Consider the following 16,790-nt stretch of genomic DNA (forward strand, 5'->3'; position numbering starts at 1 on the left):
TTTGCTAGTAGCTGAGGAGGGAACAGTGTTTTCTGTGACATGGAGCTGTTAAATGATTGCCTCAATGTACCTTATGAAATTCTAACCTTGATAAGAAATAATCACCTGCCTATTTTGTAAAATCAGTAGAGGATCATTTGATGACACTCCAAGGTGTACAACTTGCAATAATCCTGTAGTGAGATAGGACGACAGGTTTTTCCCCCCCCCCAAGTATCTTTTTCTGCCTTGTTTCATCGTGTGGTATAATTTACTGGGTTTTGTCCTAATTCCACATAATTTGTTCCTGTCTCCTAGTCTGCTCAGGAATGTGCATATTCCCTTTGAAACTGTCTGGTATCTCGTTCTGGTTTCAGTGACAGGTTGGGAACTGCTTTTATTTAATTGATGTATATTTATTCAAAATAAAACCCGTGATGCAAGTACTGAACTTGCAATGAGAGACTAGCTGTGTCTGAACTTCTGACACCTTCATTTGTTTATCCAGTGTAAAGCAGAATTCTAATATTACAGTGCTAATATAGTTGTGATAGCATCAGACTGTGTTAAAATACATAGTGATTGTATATGTGGGTTTTTTTAAACCAGTCTGTCATTTGCTTGGGGCTATGTGTTGTTGATTTTAGCATTAGTGAAAATGGCTACAGTAACTCTGAGATAACACTTTTATTCTTTACTTTTGTGGGAGTAATAGGGCTGCACTGTATCTTTCATCTCAGAGCATGTGAAGTTAACAAGCCAGTATTTGCTTATGTGTGCAAAGTATGTACCGCTGGGTAAAGCCAAGGACTGTGACCTGGTATGTTAAAGTGGGGCAAGTGGTCTAGACTGTGGTTTTATCCAGACCTATGTCTGTAGTACATGCCTACCAGAGCTCTTTCGATTAAAACTTATCTTGACTTACAAGATGGTATTACTGTAGTTGTCATCCACAATGTTAGCCTTAATGAGAATTTATGCACATGAAGGAAAATAGACCTTTTCTCAAATGAACGGAGCCGAGCCGCTTGCTAGAGATGTTGTCCTACTACAATATGGTTGAGTCAAGGAATACTTCAGAACTGTCTTAACATTTTCAGAGGAGGGGAACTGGCTTTACTTTGAAGTAATGGCCGTGAAAGAAGTTTCCATTTTTTGCAGGTAAGGGTCAATATATAAATCAAATAGAACAAATTATTTACAACTTCAGAGATCTGTACAGATTACATTATGAGTTCCTGTTTCTCTTCAGTTAAATAACTTGTGTTCAATCCTTCAGTTAAAATTCTGTGCTTTGAATGTATTATCAAGGTTATTAGAATAAGGTAAGACGATTTCTCTACTTCTACTTACTGATGTTTGTAGCATCTAGAGAAAAGTTGAATTTTGTGAAATAGGTTTGTTTTGGGTTTCTTGCTACTTTTTTCTTTTTAGCCTTAAATGTTATAGGCATTTGAGATTTCACAATGTTTATATCACACAGATGACTAAAATCTAGAAGAATACTCATGGAAGAGATTGAAAATGAATGAACATACAGTAGTATTTCCATGGTGACACATTTTCAGAAAGGCATGAATAGAAACAATGCTAAGATTCCGTAACTGTTATGCTGGGACATGTAAATTCTTATTACAGCAACTTGTAAGGGAAGTGGAAAAGGGTTGCAGAGGGGTAACACAGCCCACTTAAGCTTGGACTGTCTCATCATTCTGTTTACCTGTCTGTCTTCTGCCACCAATAGTAAATTGACCCCAGGACGTGATTTGGCTAAAATGAAACCCCTTGTTTTCCAGCAGAATCAGCTCGTTGTGTCACTGAATGGATACTAGTGCTGGTGTGAGGCAGGAGGCAAGTCCAGGGCTGGGAGCAAAAGGGAAGAGTGGTGCTGTAGAAACAAAGCTGCAGATCAAGCCTAGCTGCCATAGAACTATCACCTTAGGTGTCTGTTTCTTTCTTTGGGATTCTCCTTTGTTTTTGTGTGTCTTTTTGTTCACCTTTGCTTTGCTGTGAACCAGCCGTACAAGTGCCACAGACCTCTTGATCCTAAGCGTGTTTTCTGTCACCAGGAAACCTTTATGATATTACGAAGTTTTTACTGACTTTTGAGATGTTTGTTACTGTGAAGATCCTGTTGAAGAGAAATTTATTGCACAGTTGCAGAATTAGATCCTGTTTTCCAGGAATGTGCAGCTGTTGACAATATGCTTATGAATAGCTAATTTCTACTGTGTATGAAAGTAGATCAGAAATTCTTTGACTTTGGTGCATTTTCCCCCAACTATTCCTAAATATGTTTTAGACTCTGCTGCAAAGTGTCTCACGAGAATGATGGTGTAATTCAAGACTTTGAATGTTTTATTGTGTGAAGCAAACTGGAGCCATTTGTCTTCATGTATTTGAGGGAGTCATCCGTATGGACAGATTGACTTGCTTTTCATTTGGAAGGAGCAGCTAGTGGCTAAAAAGAGTAGTGATGCAATAATTAAGGTTTCTTTTTTTGTGTTGTTTAAATATTTTGTAGGGGTTTGCTTTGTGGGTGTAGGGTTGGGGTCTTTTTAAATAGCACATTTTGAATGTTGCTGAATACTGTTGCTCTTCACAGTGACTTTTTCTGTGCAAAATCACTAGTGATAATGAAGTTTGTACCCAGTGAAGTCAATCTGTGGCTCTTGTTTTTAAAAGGCTAATGAAAGGGCTTCTTGGGGGAGAGATTCCTTCCCCTCCCTGCTTTTTTTTTTTTTTTTTTTTTTTTTGTGTAAGTATACTTTTTAAGGCTAACTTGCCTTTGGAATTGTTTTAGTTGGTTAGGACTTCTGGGCTAGAGGCAGTCAGTGGTAAGAATGTATTCTGTCAACTGAAACAATCATTTGCATCTCATAGGACAAGATCAGATGCTATCCTTTGAACTTGCATACTGTTTGTGTGTGAAGAAAAGGAATTTTATCTCATCAACTCAAAACATACTGTATTCAAAGTCATTGTTTGGGTATGTAAAGACGTATTGTCTTGGGACAGCAAATTTCTGCATACTCTTGCTGCGTGCTGTGCAATACTGTATATTGGACCTGCTTTGGTATGTCTGTGTTATTTTTCTCAATTCATTAAATGAAACTTCATTCTTTATTTGAAAAACAAAAAGAGCAACCGTACTGGGATGCCCTCCTTTAATATACTGTTTGTCCTGATAATCAGGCTTTCAGTGTCTAGAAACACATTTTTTTAAAAAAACTTTTGGTATAGAGGAAAAGATCTAGAAGAATCTACTTCAGCTACATCCTGCTAGGATGCTCTCTTTGTGTTAGCAACTTTCTTGTGTTGTTAATGAAGGTTCAGTACTTTACATGCTTACTGTTTCTTTTTAAAGTACTTTTAAGTGCTAACCTGCAGTTTTGTCCACATAAGCATATCTTATGGCCTCCAGATCTGACCTGTGAAGAGTTCTTACTCCTTCGCACTTAAGAGCTTACCTCCCTCATAGAGCTGAGAATGTCTGACAAAGATGCAGGTATTTTTAATCATGTGGCAGATGAACTTTTGATATTCTGCAGATTGTGTACAAGCAGATCATGCCATATGGCAGTAAATACGCCTGACACATGACGAATGGTGCCTGCCTTTTAGCTAATAGATGGCAGGCGTATGCCTTAGTAACACCTTGTCAAGTAACAGGGTTTGACCAAAGCACAGGTGTCCCCTGTCACATAGCTGCGTGGCAGTGTTTTTATTGGGATCACACTGCAGAGGAACAATTCTGGTCGCTTCTGCCTGTCACTCTCTGGGACACTTATGGTCATTGGAGGATAGGGTGATTTGCTGTGTGGATCTCTAAAACTTCCAGGAGAGGAGGTATGGCCCACTTCAGCTGAAAAAGTGGGCATTTTAGCCTTGCTCGCTGTCTGTGGTGGACTGCAGAAAATTGTCAGGGAAAGACATTTATTTGCTCTTGATGAGGAAACAATGGGGTGGATTTTTTTCCTTTGTTTCACACTGTGGATTGATAAACTGTAGTCTAGTCCAGAAGTGCCTGTCTCATGGTCTGATGATCTGACTGAGAAAGAGTACTCTTATTCAAAGCCTAGTCCATTCTTAAATCAGATTTCCTTGATTATGCTAAAAAAGTTTAGGTAGATTTACAGCTTTCTGCCTTTTCACCGGTGTTAACAGGATGCCTCTATGAAAACCCTAAATTCCTGTTAGAAATAACCCTGTGCAAAATGTCTGTTAATAAACAGTTACTGTGCGTCAAAGAAAGAGATGCAATTCAGATTTATGAACTAGATATTTTTAAAAATACCGTTATTAGCAAATGAACTAGATTTTTTAAATGCTGTTATGTAGCAAATGATTACAGTCTCATCCTGTGATTTGATTCTTGTTCATGAGCTGTTCTGGCTGCGTAAGACCTCTAGGTGCTTGCTGCTCTCCCCAGTTGTAGCCTGACCAATGCAGAGCCTGACCAGGGGGTGCTGGTTTTGGTTTCTGTCCGTAAAGATCCAGTGGAGACCAGTTGTCATGGGGAAAGGTTTATAGCGCAGTAAGGCCGGAGTAGCTGGGAGCTGAACAAGGCAGGGAACATTTGCATGTTTCTCTTGCTTTTGGGAGGGCAATGGGGAAAGTGGGACATGTAATGGAATCTAGTGGACTTTGCTTCTGTGAAATAATCTGTGGTTACTGTTGCTTATAAAGCTGCTTTGACCTATATTAAATCTTTTGTGTTTTATTCTGAGATGCGTGCGATACAAAATTTCCTTGTGAGCCAAGTGATATTTCTGTTCGATAAATGACCACCTTTAAGTGTACTTGTACTTCTCTTGTCAAATGTGTGTTGTTAATTGGGGCTTGGTTTACATTTTAAAACACTTTTGCTGTCTTGGGTTACATTGTGACTACTCAGCTTGAAGTATCTTTGTATACATAATTTCTTGGTACAGCACCAAATAATGTAATTTAATTTTTTTAATTATCTTCACAGAGATATGGCAAGCATCCTGTGAGAAACTTAGGAGCCTTTAGAAGTTTAGGAGCTTAGTAGCTTATTTTCTTTAGGAAGTGATGTCTGGGTAGGAACGTATTAACACATTACTTCTGTTCTTAATTTGATGTTAAAACTGCAATAGAAGTTAGGTCATGGATGTGCCTTAAGTCCCATATGTACCCTCAGGGTTGTATTCCCAGGGGTTCCTAAGCCCACTGTCCATCAAATCTGTCCCCCATATTCCCAAGACCTATACAGTGTATATTCAGTGTATTCACAAAAAAGAAAAATCAAGACCTTTTCAGCTCATTCTGTCAGTGCTGTCTTAATGTTTTATGCCATCTTGTACAGCAATTTGTGATAAATTTTCAAGCGTGACCTTGCAAGTGTTACATATGATTGTTTTTTTGTTGGTTTTTTTTTTTTTTCCCTGAGGTATTGCATTGATTTTAATCACATTTCTAGTAATGGACAGTTTTATTGTCTGCAGGATCTGACCTAAATGGTATTTTGTTATTTTTGTTGCTTGAGACTTTTAGTGCAGAGACCTGCAGTTACCATTGCCCCCCACCCCCCCTTTTTTTTTAGTTTGGATGGAATTTTACAGTGGTGAACAATTCTGGTTTGGAGTGCTATGGGCTTCTGTCAGAGACATTTGCAAAATAAGCTACAGTATGAGTTTAAGACACAAAACTATTCAGTACTAAATTCCAGAGTGAACAGAGTGACAAACTGCCAAAACTGGAATTGGAATGTCCATGGAGTCAGAGTGAAATAGAGAAAACAGGATACTGCTCAGATGAGATCTCTGAGGGTCTGTCTTGAATTTCACCCTTCTGAAGCAAATAATAGTGTTTCCTTTAATGTACTGGATTGGAATGTAGACCTATAGAGAAGCCCCAGAAACTGAGGTCTTTTTTTCTGTGTTTCCATATCTTAATGTTCCTGGACAGTAGGAGTTTTGCCAAAGTTTCTCATATTTCCCACATTCTTTTGCAGTTGCCAGCTTTGTTTTGCACAGAAGCAGCAGGCTGAGGTGGTATTTTAGTGGCTTACAGCATGAAGAAGGATCATTTGGAATGGATGTATTAAATATTTAAAATACATTTTGCTGAAGCATTCAGTAGTAAATGATTGTACATAAGAGGATGCAATTCAAGACAGGAATCTGACAAGGAGCAAAGACCCCTTTCTGTCATGTTGTGAGTATTGCAATGTTTGAAATGAACTGTTAACACATTTACAATCATTCTGGTGAATAGTAGAATGCTATGGCTGTGAATAATCATCCGAGACCTCTCCAGGACATTCCTGAAATAGTGTTCAAATGACTAGAGAAATTATGGGATGTGGCAAAGCACACAAACAGCATAAGCCTTTTAGCCAGGCTAGTGCTGTCCGTGGTTTACTACTGCAGTAAGTAAGGCTTAGTACACAGGAACTTACGCAGTAAACAGATGATTTCTCAAGTTTCTGAGCTTTGCATGTTCTTTTCTGGTTTTCCTGTTATTTATAATCTCTAGGCCCTCTTTTTGTATCTACTCTGAGAAAAAGACTTTAGTGAACTGAAGTTTGAGGTTTGCTAAGGAGTTGTTAATTGGTTACACTGCTGTGTTAGCTAAATTAACGATGCTATGGTGGAGAAGGTGAATTGCTTACAGGAAAACACATTATTATGGAGATACAGACTAGGCTTTTTGGTTCTTGCTTATGTTCTTGTTTGCTTGTCTCGTTACTGTTGCACCTCGCTTGCTAGTAGGGTTTACAATGACCTAAAATGAGCCATGGACTTCTGTACTGTGGTGGGCTGATGATTTGTGTTTAGGACCTGGCTGGCCTATTTGCTCAGAATACATAAAAGCTATCAAAATTTTATTTTTCCAGGCAAAATTTTGGCCAGAAAATAAACTTCGAGGACAAATGCAGAACAGTTAAGGGTTTTGTATTAAAAATCTTTAGAACCTCCTATTCTTGATGTTTCATGTCCTTTCTTTGTCAGTCAGGTTTTGCTGAAAAGTTGTAAGGTATTTTCTTTCTAGACATCATCGTTGTGGTGCCTAATGTGGCTGGTGTTTTAAAAATGTAATGAAGAGTATTTAGTTTAAAAAAAAAATAAAAGGAAAACCAAAGCAGTTTCCCATGATCAACACTTCATTTTTAATTTTATTCTCAATTTGGCAGGTGTACTGGATAGTTAAGCAGCTTCAGCCAGCTGTGTGAGGCTCTTGTGAAACACTTTCACTGCAGGTGTCTGGTGTTGAGGGGGTGACAGTATTTATCAGAGGACCCTCCTTGTGGCAGTACTGTCATTACTTATTGAGATAAGGTTTCTAACAGGTCTTTGGGGAATAAGCTGTCATAAATAGCTGTTTTGTAATACTTTAAAAGATGATATTTTTTTTTAAATGGCCAGTATTAGAACTTCATCTGAACGCTCTCTTTTTTTTTTTCCCTCAGGTGTGGATAGTTTCCATCTGTTTAAGACACACAGTGATGTTTAAACCTGATGTCGCACTGATGATGAACACAGTAATATTCAGTTATCATGAAAGGTTTCATGTGGCCTTGATGATGCTGATGTCCTGATGGGGGTATTTTGATTACATGAAAAACTTTTAAGAATGGAATACTAAACTTTAAACACAAGATGATTGGATACTTGCAAAAATTTTGAAGGGTAGTAAGCTTAAAGGGAAACATTACTTCTTCTCAGCTTTTTAGACCAATACATGGGATTCATCTCTCCACAGGAAGTCACCTGTGCATATGCTTTATTAAAAGCAAACAATATTGTAAGCAGAGAAATGTGTGAAACCTGATATATTTTTGTCCTGTAGATGTGTTCTTTGTGCTAGATAGCAAGCTCTGGTTGGAGGTATTCCACTGCACAACGTTTATAATCTTTCTTGGGCTCTCTTCTTCCACCTTTCGTGTCATGTGAATACTCTGATCTCTAGCAATTGTTGAACTAGCTGGTTTTAAACTCTTGGTGAGAGAGTTAGAGGGAGAGAGATTTCATACTAATCTTTTCTGCAGCTTCTCCTTCTTACAGTGGCTCCTAGTGCCAAGATGAGGTTTGGCCCTGACTTAAGAATGGTTACATCTAAACAGAAGTATGTGTGTCAGGACATACATACCCTGGAAACTTAGTTTCGCAGTCGCCTGAACTGTAGTCCTAACCAGAATAGGTCGTAGCTCTCTTTTGGCCCATCTGATCCAGAAGTCAGTACTGAGAGGTGGGACTGGTACTTAACCAAGTTTCCTTAATTACAGAGTGCCTGGCAACTCAGGAGATTGTAAGCACTCCCAAACCCCACCTTTCCCAGTTGAGATGTAGCCAAAGAGTGCGACCTTTCTCCTCAGAGAAGTGCTATCCTATCTCTTCAGGGTATCTCCTTTGGCTGTCAGTCAGCCTGACATTGGTTGATGATGAAGTTAAAAAGGAACATTGGGATGGCAAAATCTTTCAAACTGCCCATTCCTATGGCGAGCGATCTATTTCTTTTCAAGAATGTCTACATTGAACTCAGGATTCTGAGCTAATCAATAAAGAGGGTAAATAAACTTCCTGCTGCTGTAGATAAGCTCATCAAGGTCCAAGCTAGGCAATTTAGGGACAGGTTTTTTATCTGTAGTGTTGAGACCTTTGGATCTGCTGTAGAAATATCCCAAGAATATACCAGCTAATGGAAATCAGATACTAATTTGGAAGAAAGGACAGTGGGCAGAGAATCTATATAATCAACAGTCTGTTTAACATTTTTTTTGTGATAAAAAGAAGCAAACCCAGAATTTTACAAAACCCATGTTCACTGTTCTATTTCAGAGAAACAAATTGGTGTGTTACTGTATTTCAGTTTTGGCTATCTGGTTGAGATATATTTGATTTTCATGTGAAAATATCTTTAATTTTCTTTGAGAGAATAAAATGGTTCATGATATGATATGAATGGGGCAGTATTCAGCTGGCACTTGTCAGTTTGGGTGGTCTGATGCTTAGATGAATTTATGAAAGGGAGAAATGAGACTAGCAGACACTGTAGGTTTGATTTTGTGAAGAAAATTCTGTGCTAGTAAAGGCTGAAGATATTTCCCTTTCCACCTTTTGTTTCTGTTTGACATTCCTCCCAGCTGTTAGGAACTCTGCTGTGAACCAGAGTAGAAAGGCTTAAAATAAGCAAGAGTAAAGATGAAAAAAAATCCCATTATAGGTCATATCGCAAGAAAAGCATATAGTACTACTTCATCAGTGAAAAGTGAATTTACCTCCTTTTTTTTTTTTTTGTTTAACTCTGTGAAGATGGATCGTTTTCCTTAAGCTTTGGTACTGAAGAGTTTATCTTGTGCAAGCGTGATCTCTGGATGATGTGGAGACTAAGGATAAATTAGGTACAGAATGTGTACTGAATTAATACTGACTTTAGTCTTGCATACAAATCTTGAAGTATGTGAAAGTAACAGCAAGCAACTGATGAAAATTAGTTTATTTTTCTTAAATTGAAACCACAATGTTTTAAAGTGGAGGTAGAATTTATACTGTTCATTATATTGAAACAGATGGGCCAATGTATAATCTGTATTCCAGAAGAGCTTTAAAAATAACTGCAAGTGGAATTGCAGTGATTTACTGACTCAAAAGAAGTTGGCAGTGTAGACTGGGATTTGTGGGTAAACACTAGAGCAGGCTGCCCTGAGTGCTTTTGGGCATGACTCAGACCAACCTGGTCTGATTTCAGAGTTGTCATGCTTTGGGCAGCATCTTGAACCAGATGACCTCCAGAAGTTCCTTCCCATGTACATTATTCTGTGATTACCTTTTTTTTTTTTTTGGCCTGCTATTACTAAAAAGAAATATTTCAGGATTTTATAACTGGCCTTTCCTTCATTATTATTTACTAGGCATATGTGGGTAAATGTGGCCTTATCAGGGTTAAATCATCAAATTAACTAAACAACGTATTTTAGAAAAAAGACTAGTTTCAGAGAAGTAATGTGTTGATATAATCTGTTTAAATTCAAGGAAAGTACTTCTTACTGTACACTGACATGAAGTCCTTAATCCCAAACACCTGTGCCTTTAATGGAACAATTAGGTGATGATCAAGTAGCTGCAATGATAAAGGAGACTGAAATGTGCTATATTGGAATAGGAATTATGAAGGTAGTGGGAGGTTTTGCAGTATAATTACAGTAACGGAACCACTGTCCACCTCAGTAGTGTTATAAAATGGTCTAAAGCTTCCTTTTGCTCTAGCTATCAGCCCTAGAAGCATAAGTATAGAAATTAAATTCCTTTCTCACTTTGAAGACCAGCTCTGCTCTATTTGGTATTAATATAGATCTCCAACACCTGGGAGTTAGCATGTACTTCTAATAACCCGAATTTTAGAATTTGGCGAGGAAAATGTATTTTACATCTAGTGGTTGGTTTATTAAAGTTACCTGTGTTGTGGGCTATGTTATTTGCAATGTGATGTTAAAGGTGGTACTACTACTAGTACTAGAAGCATCTGGTTAGGATTTTTTTTCTGTTCTTTCAAATGTGACTTTGGAAGGGACACACTTTAAAGTTTGTTCCAGGAGGCACTTTCAGAGATGGATGATTGAAAACAACTCTCCTGAGTGGCACCTTGCTGTACTTCATAGATCATAACAGCTTTTATTCACCACTGTGATTGTTTTTTAAATTACTACCTGTGGATGAATACTTGAAAGAATTGGCCTGCTGGCTGCATGTTTGGTTTGATTGGGGGCTATCTTGAAGCTGCCTTTAAATTACATGGGGTTCTTGATGATCCTAGCATTTTCTAATCTTCTTTGTGCTCCGTGGTTTGCTTTGTTTCTTAGATTCTGGCAATTTTAGGAAGAACAGTAATTCTATCTTTAATTCTTTTCTTGTTTAAAAAAAAAAGTGTGTCATTTCAAGCTAAGATACACCGAGATACTTCTTTTAAAAATTATAAAGTTGCAGTTCATGTTGCATTATTCTTCCACTGGAAGTTGTAAATTATGTAATGAATAATTATTATACTAATAGTTGCTGATGGACTGGAAATTCCTTAATTTGTAAGAGATAGATTTGTCACAGGGAAAGCTCCAAGTGACATCCATAATAGTGGTGTACAAAAGCAATACTGCTTTAATGAACTTTATTGAAAATATCGATATGGCAGTAGTGTCCTACTTGTTAGTGACAGTCCAGTGAAATGTCCTCCTGTGGAAAAACAAGACAGGCAGAAGAAAAGAGAGAAAATGTATGTTGTAAGACAAAGCGACAGTTGAAGTTGGTTGGAATATTTGAATAAACAATTTTTTCCAGAAGTTGCAGTGTTTATAAATCTGTATAAAATGTTCCGTTCTTCTGTTTTGATGAAAAATTTTTGTCAGAGGCCCTTTTGGGATTGTAAAAGACTGGGAAGATTTTATTGCTTATTAGTCAAGGTACTGGTCTGGAATGTGAAAGAATCTGATTCCAGTCTCTTTCCTGGCTCAGAATGACTTGATGCTATTGAAAAGCCATCTTCCCTGAAGGTACCTGAACATCCTAGGCCTGTTTCCTGAACTGCCATAACCCAAGGCGACAGGAAAATCTAGGTTTTAGTTTGGAAATTGAAACACTTTGAAAATTTTCGGGGGGGAAAAGCATACAAATAAATAAAAAGAAACAATGCTTTAGAAATTCCTGCGAAATCTAATTGTTGTCCTTCGGATAGCATTGAGAGGTATGCCTATCGCTAGAAGTATTTAACCAATCAAAGACTATCTGTAATCTCCATAAATTCCTCAGATTTTTATCAACAGCAGTTCCCAGCTTCAGTTGCCATGTCCTCTGTGCCCTCTGTTCATAGCATTTGGTCTTTTCTCTTTTCATTCAGAAAATAGCTTGAGTGACTAAGCAGAAGATAGTGTGATGGAAAGAGTGGGTCTTAGCCTGTTCAAATGTATCACTCCATCTGTAATGATAGAATGGAATAAATAAAAGGTAGGTAAGGCTGATGGCAGCAGAAGAACGCAACATTTTTCAGTGCCCTGAAGTCCACAATACGATTTAGATTGTTGGCAGCTTAACACCACAACTAGGATTGTTAGCAACTGGCAGGAGGAGCATGATTTGCTCTGTACAGTTCATGTTAGTTCTGCTTCTTGGGCCACAAAGACATGCTTGGCCAGGCCTGCCTTTGCAGATCCCCAAAAAACCAAGTTCAGAGGGCCCTAGCTGTGGTTTGCACTACCTTTGCCCTTGGAAATTGCTTTCCCCTTTCTGCTTTCTTTTGCTGAGGCATGTAGCAGCTGGAGAAAGCAAACCAGAAGGAAACAAAGATGCGAAGGTCAGGGTTGGGGTGCTTCAGTTCTTGTTATTGTCTTAGGGAGGAGTTTGCATGCTATGGACATCCCCTCATACCTCAGCGGAGGTATTTCTCTGACCCTTCTCTACCTCATTCTGCATCTAGTGACTGTGAATCATGCTCTGCAAGCTATACTCTGTCCCACTCCGCTCTGCTGACACACTTAATGGTCTTTCTGCCTAATGGTGGGAGTGTCACGGGAGCATCACGCCACATGGATCATTCTGCCTATGTCCTCTCTGTCTGAAGCAGTTATCCATACTGCAGCATGCTGTCAGTTACAGCCCTTTCACAAGTATTTAGGCTACCCTAAATCATAGCCTAAGCATAGTGACTGTCAATAAGGTAAAGGCCCTTTGGACATCAATTAAGCTTCCTAGTCAGATTTGTGAAAAGAAGAGATTTTGTCTTCCCGAAGCCCAGTAAAAGGATCAAAAAATGTTCTAGCCTGCTTTTTTCGGCTGGCACAGTACATTGCCACGCTCCATCAACCAGACTAATTCTTTGGCTGCCAGCGAGGGTCACCAAGCGCTGCTGCTTCCTTGTCTATCTCCCAGCAGCTGGCTTTGTAGAGAGACAACAGGAAGAACAACCCAGGCATGGTAAAACAAGAAGATAACGCTGTTCGTTAAGTTTGCAAACTCTGTTCATCTCCGCTGCACAAGGCTATGCGTTTCTTCTGCAGGCTTTGGTCAAATGAAGCCAGATGTCAGCAGCAAAACTGAATGTGGCTCTGTGTGTTTTTTGGGGTTGTGGGCTGGTTTCTGTGGTTTCTGGGATTCCAGATAAAAGATGTCTGCTGTTACGATTAGACTCTCGAAGCCAGAAAACACTTCTAGACAGGGTGTCTTGTATGTGTGGGTGCAGAAATGCTAATAATGGTTGAAATGCTGTAATGTTAAGAAATGAGCAGTAGTGTTGCTCCACTGGTACCCAGAGACTGCTCTGGTATTGTTTGGTGCATGTCTCTCGTTCTTTCAAGTGATACTGCTATTTATGTACATTTACGTAAACCAAACCAGAGACATTGTTATAATCTGTTTATTGTAAATACAAGTGATAGAAATACAATGATTTTAACACAGAGAAAGGAGTAAGGTGAAGGAGGGAAAATGTGGCGGGCAAAATGAAATGCTTTTTGTATCTTTGGCATGAAGCAGTGAAGTCAGAAAAAAAGACAGACCCTTTCGCCTGGGCTTCCAATAGAGAGCAGAGTTTGTCCGCTATTTGTTCAGTGTAAAAAGTGATGAAACACATGAGTTGGGTTGGGAGAGGATAAAATTACTGTATAATGAAAAAGTCAGCGAAAAGCTGTGCCAATCACCTTTAGGAAGGAATGCAAGTGCTTTATTTTATTGCAAAACCCTACCTTCCTTACTGGTTTTGCCTATAAAAGTTCAGTTCTTCATAGCATGGCACAGGAAGAGATACTTGGTGTACTGGACAACTGAAAGCATGAAATGATCAGCCCATAAGTGCGTTATAAATGTTTAGAACTAAATGCAGAAGAATGGATTTTTCATTAAACAAGCACACAGCACTGATGATTCCTATTAACTTCTAGCATTTCAAAGACTTGACAGAAGATCAAATCTCTCTTTTTATGGCTGATTTAAATCAATCATTGTTCTGTCCGGCAAAATTCCAAGCACACATTTGAAAGCTCTTTTGAGAATTATCCTTCCCCCACCCTAGGTTATATCTGCCAGATCAGGAAATTCCAGCTTTTTCTCTTAAATTTACTATGGAATCCCCAGAGTCTGAAACACAGAAAACAGATTTTGGCTGGACTGTGAATAATCACGGTCCTCTCTTTCTTCCCTAACCTTTTCACGTACTTTCTAAAATAGAACTTTAGCCATGCAGAGTGCCTGCAGATAAGCTAAAAAAGAATTGCTTGCACTGATGTGAGCTTGAAAATCTGTCCTCTTGTTAGGTCAAACTCCATGCTTGTACATATTCTGACTGATTTTCCTTGTGTTTGTTTTCATTGCTTTATTTAATATACTGTAGAGCATTGAAATGCATGCAGGCACCCAATGGCATTTTCAACAGATTAGAAGTTTGACTGCTATTTAATTACAGTGCACGTACTTTTAAGCTTTCCAATACTTCTGGAAATTGTTTTAGATGACCGATGTTTATAGGATGAGAGTCAGAAGCCTAGCTTCCAAGCAGATATGTTTTGTTTTAAAAGCTTGAATGATACATGAAGTAATTTCCCAAAGGAACCTAAGGATATCGTGTAGAATTGGAGGAAAAATAGTATCTCACAGTATTAATATTAATGTTAAAGATTTTTCACAAAAGCAACTGATGTAGATTGATTTATGAGAGATAGTTGGAGACTTCCATGGAGAAGTTTAAAGAGATTACATAAGTAATTGGATAGTAGAGGTTTGTACCTGGGCTATCTCTTAAGAGCAATCTTCTCTATTCAGTTTAAAAGTATAATAAATGGCAAGTGGAGATGTAGTGCTTATCTTGGAAAGGACTGACTGTGTATTTCCACTGTGTGAGCTGATGTTGAGGTTTTTCATTACTCGAATTGTATAAAAACTTTACATCTAACAAAATACTTAAAGTGATTTTTATGAAGTAATCATTTAAAAATACTGTGTCTGAGAAATTCCAGAAGTCTGTGAAATTGCAGCTTTCTAGTCAGCTGAATTTATTGAAACATTGCTTATATGGCAGCTTGCTTCTTCCAGTACAAAAGATATATACAGCGTGGGAGATTACTGTTTAATCAATTGTTTATGCTTAGGTGTTGTTTTCTATGAAAGTGCCTCTGCTCAGTATTTGAGACAGTATTGTTGTTTTTTCAGTGTCATTAGCAATCGTTTTTAAACTCTCCTTACTAGAGCCTTATTAAGGAATTATTAGTTTTGGCTAAAAAAAGTAAAAATGGCAAAGTAAAACCTCTCACCAAAGGACAAAATATTTTATAGGTTTTAATTCGGCAAACATGACAAAAGTCAGATAACTGAAGTGTTAATCACCTACAAAGTTTGCTTCTGGCCTTGTTGAAGGCAATGGCGAGCCTGCCTTTGACTTTGATGTTGAAGGAGGATGCACATGGAAGTTTCCTTGGCTTGTTCTGTGAAGCTGTGTGTCCTTTGCAGGATCGGGCACCTCACTGGTGCACGTTGTTCTGCTTTGAAATTCAAGTAGCCAGTAGACCAAGGTATTGCAATAAATAGAAATTTTCCTAATTGCACAACCATTTCCATTTCTTAAATGCTGTTCTCTGTAATTTCTTCCCTTTTCTCAAAAATAGGGCTTTGCAACCAGTTACGGTTGTTAGTCCAAAACCCCTCAACCTACCAAAATCAGCCTTGTAACTTTCAACTCATAAAACTGTATAAGGTAGTTAAGCAACTCTCCAATTTTGCTTAGTCTTATCTGTCTGTTTTAATAGCTTAATTGTAAGGAGGAGGAGGAGTAATCACGGATGTTACAGTACTACCTGTGATCTCCATCAAGAACCAGGATTTCAGTATCTGTTAGGGACTCTGTTTCATGACTGGTTCATACCAACCTGAACTGGGACTGCAAGTGGTTCAACCCTCTCTTGCATGGACTTTTGTACCAGTGATAAACTGGTTAGGCAGCTAAACTATTTAAAAAAAAAAAAATTACAAAATTTAAATCTCTCCTACTCGTTTTGTTCTTTGATTTGACTTACTATGCAGTCAGATGAGTGCCAGCACAAGTAAAAGAGAAGGGGCATGAACGCCTACCATGGAGGAAGAGCAGAGCTGTGATAGCCAGGTTAGATCCATTACGGAACCTGAGTATTTGGTGTGATATAGGCAAATAACAAAGATCTTTTTTTCCGTAGTCAAGATACACAACGATGGAGTTCTAAGCTCCAAGAAATGAAGGCAAAGTAGGAGTGAGTACAGATGTATGTGTGCACACGTGGTTTGGAAGTGTGGGGATAGCAAAGATTTTATAAGTATATGTAAAAAGCGTGGTTAGCTTTGAGAACAGAGTTACTCAGGTACAAATTCTCAGAGTAGCTTGTCCCACCACATGCCAGTCCTTGTGGTGAAATTCCCCCCCCCCTTACATAAAGGCTGAACTTATTTCAACTTACACCTTGTAGGTAGGGGCAGGTTGCCGCTGCATCCTTCTGAAGCCACCTTTTCTCCAGGCTGAACAAACCCCAGTCCCTCAGCCTGTCTTCACAGGGCTAGTGCTCCAGCTCCCAACCATCGTGATGGCCTTCCCCTGGACTTGATCCCATTTGTTGATGTTTTTCTTGCCTTAGGAGACCAGATCTGGTTGCAGTATTTGAGATGCAGTCTAGTGAGTGCAGAGCAGAGGGGGTAATCCCTTCCCTCCATCTGCTGGACGTGCTCTTGCTGATACAGGAGGCTGTTGGCCTTCTCTGTAGCCAGGGCAATGGATCACTGCCAGCTCGCTGCCCACCAGGACCCCAGAGCTGCTCCACAGCTGCTCAGTCCCAGCCTGTATCGCTG

At 38.8% G+C, this 16,790-nt stretch overlaps 1 protein-coding gene across 3 annotated transcripts in view; it reads left to right on the forward strand.

Moving 5' to 3' along the window:
- WWC2 (WW and C2 domain containing 2) overlaps positions 1–16,790 on the forward strand; it is a 104,793-nt gene that overhangs the window by 5,561 nt on the left and 82,442 nt on the right. The window contains exon 1 of one of the 3 annotated variants that reach the window (XM_027814126.2): positions 3,396–3,487. The exons of the other annotated variants lie outside the window; for them this stretch is intronic. The gene's annotated coding sequence lies outside the window, so the exon portion shown is untranslated. Of the gene's footprint in view, positions 1–3,395; positions 3,488–16,790 lie in introns of those variants that run through there. 3 annotated transcript variants of the gene reach the window in all.

Source organism: Falco cherrug, chromosome 1 (genome assembly GCF_023634085.1).
Source record: "Falco cherrug isolate bFalChe1 chromosome 1, bFalChe1.pri, whole genome shotgun sequence".
In the NCBI taxonomy this organism is placed as follows: domain Eukaryota; kingdom Metazoa; phylum Chordata; class Aves; order Falconiformes; family Falconidae; genus Falco; species Falco cherrug.